Genomic DNA, 7804 nt, shown 5'->3' with positions numbered 1-7804 from the left:
GGTCCCAAGGGTTCCAGATAAGAGAGGGTCAATCTTTATTTTGTTTTCTTTTTAGTGCATCCACAGCCTCACAGATCTCCAACCCCATATCATAACCCATGAATCTTTGCGACTAGAGAACTGGTAGTTTGTCTCAGATATTCCTACCAAATAGGTGTTTGTTTTATAATTACTTTAAAGGGGTTTTTGTTGTTGTTGTTGTTGTTGTTGTTGTTTAAATGTCAGACTTGGAAGGCTTCCTTTGGTAATTGATTCTTTACAAGAACTATCATTTACATATGAAATTATGTTGTCTTAATTTTGGATCTTGCTGTATTTTAATCCTGTGTATTCCTGTTGTACAGAAATGGCTTAAACCAAAGGAGAGATGTGTAACATCTACAGATTTTTGGATTATGAACTAAAAAACAAATCAACTCAAAATACCTTTCCAGATTAATTGAATGGCAACAGCAGAGCCACCCTTCTTTCCACTTCTATTAAAAAGAGAAAGGAAAAATTCCGTGATTTACCTAGAAGAGAGGCCACTTAGGACCAGATATTCACTACTGCCCTTTAAAATATTGAGTCTAGAAATCAGCACTACGTGAGTTCTCTTGCAGCTCTGGAAGGAGGACAGCTAGGTTTTACATTTACAGAATGCCTAGGGATCTTTGGAATGCAGCCTATACTGCCTTTCGGGGTAAAATAAATAGAGCGTGTACAATTAAAAAGGTTAACTTGTACCTAGACTTCAGAGAGCATGGCATTTGTTTTAATTTTTTAATTAGAACTTTCTGAAACTGCAACACTTTTTAAAAATATACACAGAGTCCTTTCTTTGTTGATATTGCCCAACCACTCATGTTTTCACTGTGCTGCTAGAACAGCTGGAGGACAATTAGAGGCTATTTTTAGAGTGGCTCACTCTATAAAGCTGAAATTTGTAGGTTAGGCTTACCAGTTTCTAGCTCTTTCTAATTCTTGATCTTCCTTTAATATCTTCTTTCTAAACGGTCTGCCTCCATAAGAAATCCATGTTGTATCTCTCAATCTTTTCAAAATAATCTGATTTATCCAAAGGATCATTTAAAAGGCATCAAGTCAAATCACATACCTACGGAGATGAAAGAATGGAAAAACCCAGGAAAACATTGCTGCTTTGGTTTGCTTTACCACACATCAGATCTGCTCTAAACAGAGCATAAAGCATTAGTACAACCTTAAAACATACAGGTCTCTGGAGAACAAATGAGTGTTGCTCTCCGTTCAACTTGTTTCACCTTTTAAGAGTTTGCATCATTTGAGTGTCTTTTTGAGTTTAACAGTGAAAGTCTTATCTTGCCATTTATTAGAAATAAAAGTGACAGTGAGAAATTGGAAACAGAGAACACTTTCCTCAATATAGAACAGAGCTTTGTTCACATGGCTGAACAGAAAGTCACTACAACTAGAAGATGCAGAAGGGATGTGGCAGCTTGAATGGATCTGCAGATGGCCAAGAATGCCCAGAAGGGACGTACTAGTGATCCAAACCCACTGAAGCTCACTTTTGACATATTTCGCTCTTTTTACAGTGCCACTGCAGGGGTACGAGCTGCAGTAAATAAAATAAAATAGCTGCGAGAATGTGTATCCTGTACCCCCGTCTCTGGGGAGTTATATATGAGCAGATATGCTCATGTATTAGTCTACAAAAATAGGAGCATATTCCATTATTTGGGCAATGGACCATAAGGGCCAAGTGTGGAAATCCTATGGATAGATTTGGTTTCTTTGCTGACATTCTAGATAATCTTGTTGTCTTAAGAAATTTGTACCAAATTATTTAATATACTTATGCAGCATTAGCACTTAAAGCCAGAGTGAATTTTTATCATGGGAGCTTTTACTATAAACCCTTTGGAATTTATGGAAGTACAAACAGTCGTTAAAGAAGAGTAAAAGGAGAGTTTTGCTATGAGCAGACTTCAATATTAGATTATATGACATAGCCTACCCTTACACATGCTCTGTTTTGTTATCTCAAAGCCTGAAAAACATATTTGGCACAGAGCAGGGTGACCATTATTCCTCCAAGAATTAAAGCTTACCTGGAATCTCTTTCTAGGAAAAACCAAAACCAAAACAGCTTCCTTTGCCATTGCTCACAGTGACGAATTTTAACATTAATACATCCATCCAAATTACTGCATACATAAATGCAAGCATGAGGGGAAATCCATTTCTCCTGCACTGAGCCTGGGTGGGCACCATGCCAGGTGAAATGCAGCGTGTACAGTAAACCCTCGACATACGTGGCTTCAAGTGGCACGTAACTTGCTTTAACATGAGTCAAGCACAACTTGATGCTTCTCAGCAGCCCCTTCTCCCTGCCTTCTCCCGGCCGCATGGCTGTCAGCCATGGGGCTGGGGAAAGGCAGGGGGAAGGAGATCTTAGCTCACCTCGCTTCCCAGAGCTGCAGGCAGCTAGGCAAGCTAAAAGGTTTCCCCCTGCCTTCTCCCAGCAGCGTGGCTGGGGGAAGGCAGGGAGAAGCAGCCAGGAAACTAGTGGGCTGTTCAGTTTCCCAGATCCATCTCGCACCCCCTGTTTTGCACGAACACAACCCCTGTGTAACTGGAGGGTTTACTGTAGTTGAAATCTACCACTCTGAACCCAGGATTAGGATGTGGGATTAAAGTGCAGCTCTCACCCTCGTGCAAGGCTGTTACTGTGGTTTTATGAGCTGAAATAGTGGTCATAGCACTTCCACATTGCTTCTACCTGACTGTATAATCATATACCTAGAATCATAGAATCCTATGGCTGGAAGGGACCACAGGAGTCATTGAGTCCAGCATAAAGCAGGATCAACCCCAACTAAATCATCCCAGCCAGGACTTGGTCAAGCTGGGATTTAAAAACGGCTAAGGATGCAGATTCTACCACCTCTCTCTTGGTAATGCAGTCCAGTGCTTCACCACCCTCCTGGTGAAACAGTTATTCCTAGTATCCAACCTACACTTCCTGCTCTGTAACTTTAGACCATTGCTCCTTGTTCTGCCATCTGTCACCACTGAGAACAGTCTCCCTCCATCCTCTTTAGAGCCCCACTTCAGAAAGTTGAAGACTGCTGTCAACTTGCTCCTCAGTCTTCTCTTCTACAAACTAAATAAGCCCAAATCCCTCAGCTGCTCCTCATAGGTCTTGTGCTCCTGTCCCCTGGTGATTTTAGTTGCCCTCCACTGGACCTGCCCCAATGCATCCACATCCACCTTATCCATCCTTGCATGCTCTGTCTCATTGTCATAAGTGAGGCCTTACAGGCCCACTTTAATCATTAGTCTCATTAGTGAAAACAGGGTAAAACTTCATGAACACACCAGCCCATCACATCTCTCCACACCGCAGCAGCCTATGTAGGATTTATATCATTTATTATTTGTATTAGCATCGCATCTGGGAGCCCCAGTCATGGGCTAGGAGCCCCTTACCCTCAGCACTGCACAAACACAGAACAAAAACCAGTCCCTCCCTCAAAAAGTCTAATTCAGAGTCTCCTTCCCAAGCGGCACATACAGGCAGCACCGTACTGCTGCTGTGCCTGTAACGCCCTCCAACCAGCCGAAACATAGGGATTTAAATGGTTGCAAGGACCATGCACTGAACACCCACACTGTGGGTGAATTTCACCCTTATTTAATAGTACATTCAGAGCTTTCAGTTTAACAGCTCTTTATAATTAGCATGCACCAGAAGAATTACCTGGCATTGCTTGAGTCTTTCACTCAATTTATTTTTGTTTTCTTTCATTTAAACCATTGTTCTGGAGTGGTGCTGGGGATGAGGGGTTCATTATGCAGGCTGCCCTGGGGAGAGAGTTCTACCCCAGCCCTACCTCACTGTAGCAGTTGGAGGCCAGGTGAGAAGTGCCTGTTCATGCCACTACAGCTGCAGTGGGCAGAGCCAGGGGAGGGATGCACGTCACCCTGGTCGGAGGGACAGGCGCATAAACAAACTCTCTCAAATACATAGTAGAGAGCAGTCCCTTTCTCCACTCCTGCCTCCTGCTTCCTCAATGGGGTTATAACTGTCTCGGTCCCCATCTCTGCCCCTTGCTGCACCCCTGTGGTTGTTATACAGTATAACCACCCCTTCTTGCCATTCCACAGCCAATGCTGCTCTCACATGGTCATTACAGAGCAGAGTCCTCCCTTTCCACTTGATGAGAAACAATCCCATTCCAGGCACTTCTCATTTTCCTGGCACAACCAAACCTTCACCCTGCTTTAAGTTATGATAGGAGGAAGCTGCATACCTAATATGATGGTCCTAGATCTTACCGTTCAGGAGGAATTCTTGGAGAGCCAGCCAGCCAGCCAGACACACAGCCAGACAGATACACTCACAGGTAGACAATCTCTCTCAAATATGTAGAGTAGAGTAGCTTCCTTTGTCAAAAGGGCAATCCAAGGCAGAGGAAGTAGAAGCTGAAATTAGAACCCAGAAATTGCTGCCTCCCAAGCCTGTGCTCTCACCACTAGACCCCCCACCACACCTTGCTCACAATTTACAAAACTTCCTTTCTTGAAATAATTAAAAATCAGACATTATCAAGAATTATGTAAATGAGAAAGTTTTAAAAAAAACTACATATTCACCAACAGGTGGCAATGTCAATTTCTATATCACGCAACACAGGTATTGCATTGATTGTGTGTGAGAGACTGTGTCTTGGCTCTCACCCAAGAGATGTAGCCCTACTAGAAAGGCTCAGAGTGTGTGAGAGAAAGTCACGTGTATCTGTTTTCTGCTCTCTCTGAGATAGCGTGAGTGTAACAATATGACATGAGCAGCCTGTGTTCGCTCTTCCAGCAGGAAGCAGGATGGCTTTTTTGTTTAACAAGCTTCCACCTTACTTCCAGAAACTGTGCCTGGTTGTGCTCTACACTAAAAATGGACTGCAAGGTCACATAATAATAACATCCTGTCTGTGATGGTATCAAAGTAACATTACAAAGCCTCATCTCTTCAGGTCTCCCTAACCCATCTCTAACACCCCATCTCAAGTAAAGCTAAAAAAATAGCTTCTGAAATTTTCCACCCTAAAAACAGCTAACCAAATATTTAAAACAGCAATTAAACTAAGTATAGTATTAATTAATGGTACTTTGTAGATTCTTACCCTATAGAAGATACTGGCTCAAATTCGCTTGACAATTCAATATTGTTTATTAAATTATTAAATAATTGTTTATCATACTATTTTAGTATTATCATCTGAGTACTCCCAGATGGTAATACTAAAAATGGTAGCAATGATTATCTAGGTATAAATGGTCTGAGCCCCCATTTATTGACATCTAAAAGTCTCAGTGAAATCAATGGTAATTTTTGGTAAAGCCCATAAACTGGTTTATATTTCTCTCTCTGTCTTTCTCTACCCCTACTCCCCCTTTCCTTGGGGAAAGATTAGTAACAGAGAAGACTGCATAAAATTATCTTCAAAAGATAGTAATGTCCATATCCCTATAACATTAAGAGCAGAATAAATCAGAGATTTACCATCAAACATCACAAGCCAACATTCATTCTCGATTATGCAAATATAATTTCACAGTATGACACATCTGTAAAGCTGCATTTGGTTTCCTCTCGGCACAGTCAGCATCTGCTGTTTTAATGCATTTTATAAGATTACAGAAATTACTATAAATATCATTTTTAATGTCATTAACTGTCACAGGCACATCCTCAGTGTTTTGCTTTCTCCGCATGGTTTGCAGGAGAGCTAAGGAAATTTGACTGTTCTGTAGCTTGGCTGTAATTGCATTGTTTAGATCCAGAAGTTCTTGGAATTGATCACTGTCAGGCTGGGTCTAGATTTCTGAGAACTGTTGACAAAAGATACCCAAATCACGTAACACATTTGTGTATCTTTTGCGGACAGTTCTGTCTGGAGGGGCTTTTCTCACATTTGGCATGTCCACACGGGGTCCAATGTTGGAAAAACCTCCTCTGATGAGACATCCCTTCTTCCTCATGGAATGAGGTGTACAAGGATATCAACAGAACGCTCCTGACCAGCAGATTTCTTCTGAAAGATCTGCAGTCTAGACATGCTCTCTGTCAACAGAAGTTTTGTCAACAGAAGCCTGCAGTCTAGACATAGCTTCAGTTATGTTATAATGGTGAAATATTAGCGTATAGCTTACAGAAGCCAACACAAGCAAATTTGTGGTCCTTTGCACCACTGTATTGTCCATGTGCGGTCAATATGTTGAGCTTGGAATTTGTCTTCCTTGCAGACTTGCTTAAAAATAACCTGCTTCTTCAACTCATCTTGGTGGTCAGCTCATTTGTTACATTACTCACAGCAAGCAAAGAGGAAAGGGGATCCCTTGTACCTACTGATGTTTGGGGTCAACAGGATTCCGTTTGTACAGGGAATTACCTAAGTGGCTGTGGTAGGTTCAGAACCTTAATGTGTTCAAGAAATTTTAGGATTAATCATAGAGAGCAAGGTAACAGGACTGAGAAAGAACACAGTGCTGCTCTGCAGTGTATCGAGGAGGAACTATACATGAAACTACAGAGGAGACATTCTGTATTACTTTGTGTGACTATACTTAGAATCCTGGAGGATTAGGTTAAGAATGCAGAAGCCCAGTTTATTTTAGTGGAGAAAAGACAATTCTCAGGTAGATATGACCACAGGCAATAAATACCTACAAGTGAGCAATAGAAGTGAAGGCATGGAATTAATTATGATATGACAATGATCCAGAGACTTAGGGTAAGCAAAGAGAAATTTTGGTTAAGCAGTAGGAAAACAGTTCTTAATATGAAGAAGAATTGCCAGGGGAAGTGGGTGAAGCACAAAGCCAAAAAATAATACTGCAAATATGTAAGCACAGATTAGAGAACGCATTCTTTGGGATAACAGGGAGGAGCCGTAAGTAACAGAGGGGCACATGACCCAAAAAGGTCTTTTCTTGTGCTACTATTAACTATAAACCTGATCCTGCAATGTACTGAGTGGTCTCACATCCCACTGTAGTTGAGGGGAATTACAGCAATTCAAAGGCTTTCAGTACACAGCAGGATTCAGTGTTGTGATTTGGCAGATTCTTTCTTGTTTCCAGTCTTTTAAAAGCCCATATATCCCCTATTTTTGGAGATAATTAGGGCTGTAGCAAATTCAGGGTCCATTTTCGTCAATTTCCCAGTCATAAATTTTTAAAATGGTAAATTCCACAGTTTCAGCTATTTAACTCTGAAGTTTCACAGTGTTGTAATTATAGGGGTCCTGACCCAAAAGGGGAATATTGTGTGTGTGTGTGTGCGCAGGGGAGGTCACAACTTTTTTACCTTGGAGTTATGTATCGCTACCCTTACTTCTGCGTGGCTGCTAGCGCAGCATTGCCTTCAGAGCTAGACAGCTGGAGAGCAGTGGCTGCTGGCGAGGAATCAAGCTCTGAAGGCAAGGAAACAGAGGGCAGGCATGGGAACCCCACTCGATATGGGGGGAACCCCCATCCCTGTGGCTGGAAGCTGGCTCAGGGCAGAGCTCTGGCTGGCAGAGCCAGACACAGGAACCCTGGCTGGGACCGGGGGAGAGACAGGCAGACAGGCTACTGGGCTGGATGGACCTTTGGTCTGACCCAGTATGGCCATTCTTATGTTCTTATGTCCTCTTAGTCCCCATTATTAGAATTCTGCATTATGTCATACATTACAGTAGTGCCTTGGGGAACTGTTGGAAAAAGGCCATGTGGCATAAGGTGCTATATAAAAGCACATAGCCAGGGGGTCGGTCTCTCTCTCTCTCTCTCTCTCTCTCAG

The sequence above is a fragment of the Carettochelys insculpta genome, chromosome 1, assembly GCF_033958435.1.
Source record: "Carettochelys insculpta isolate YL-2023 chromosome 1, ASM3395843v1, whole genome shotgun sequence".
In the NCBI taxonomy this organism is placed as follows: Eukaryota; Metazoa; Chordata; order Testudines; family Carettochelyidae; genus Carettochelys; species Carettochelys insculpta.
This window is presented reverse-complemented; position numbering follows the sequence as displayed.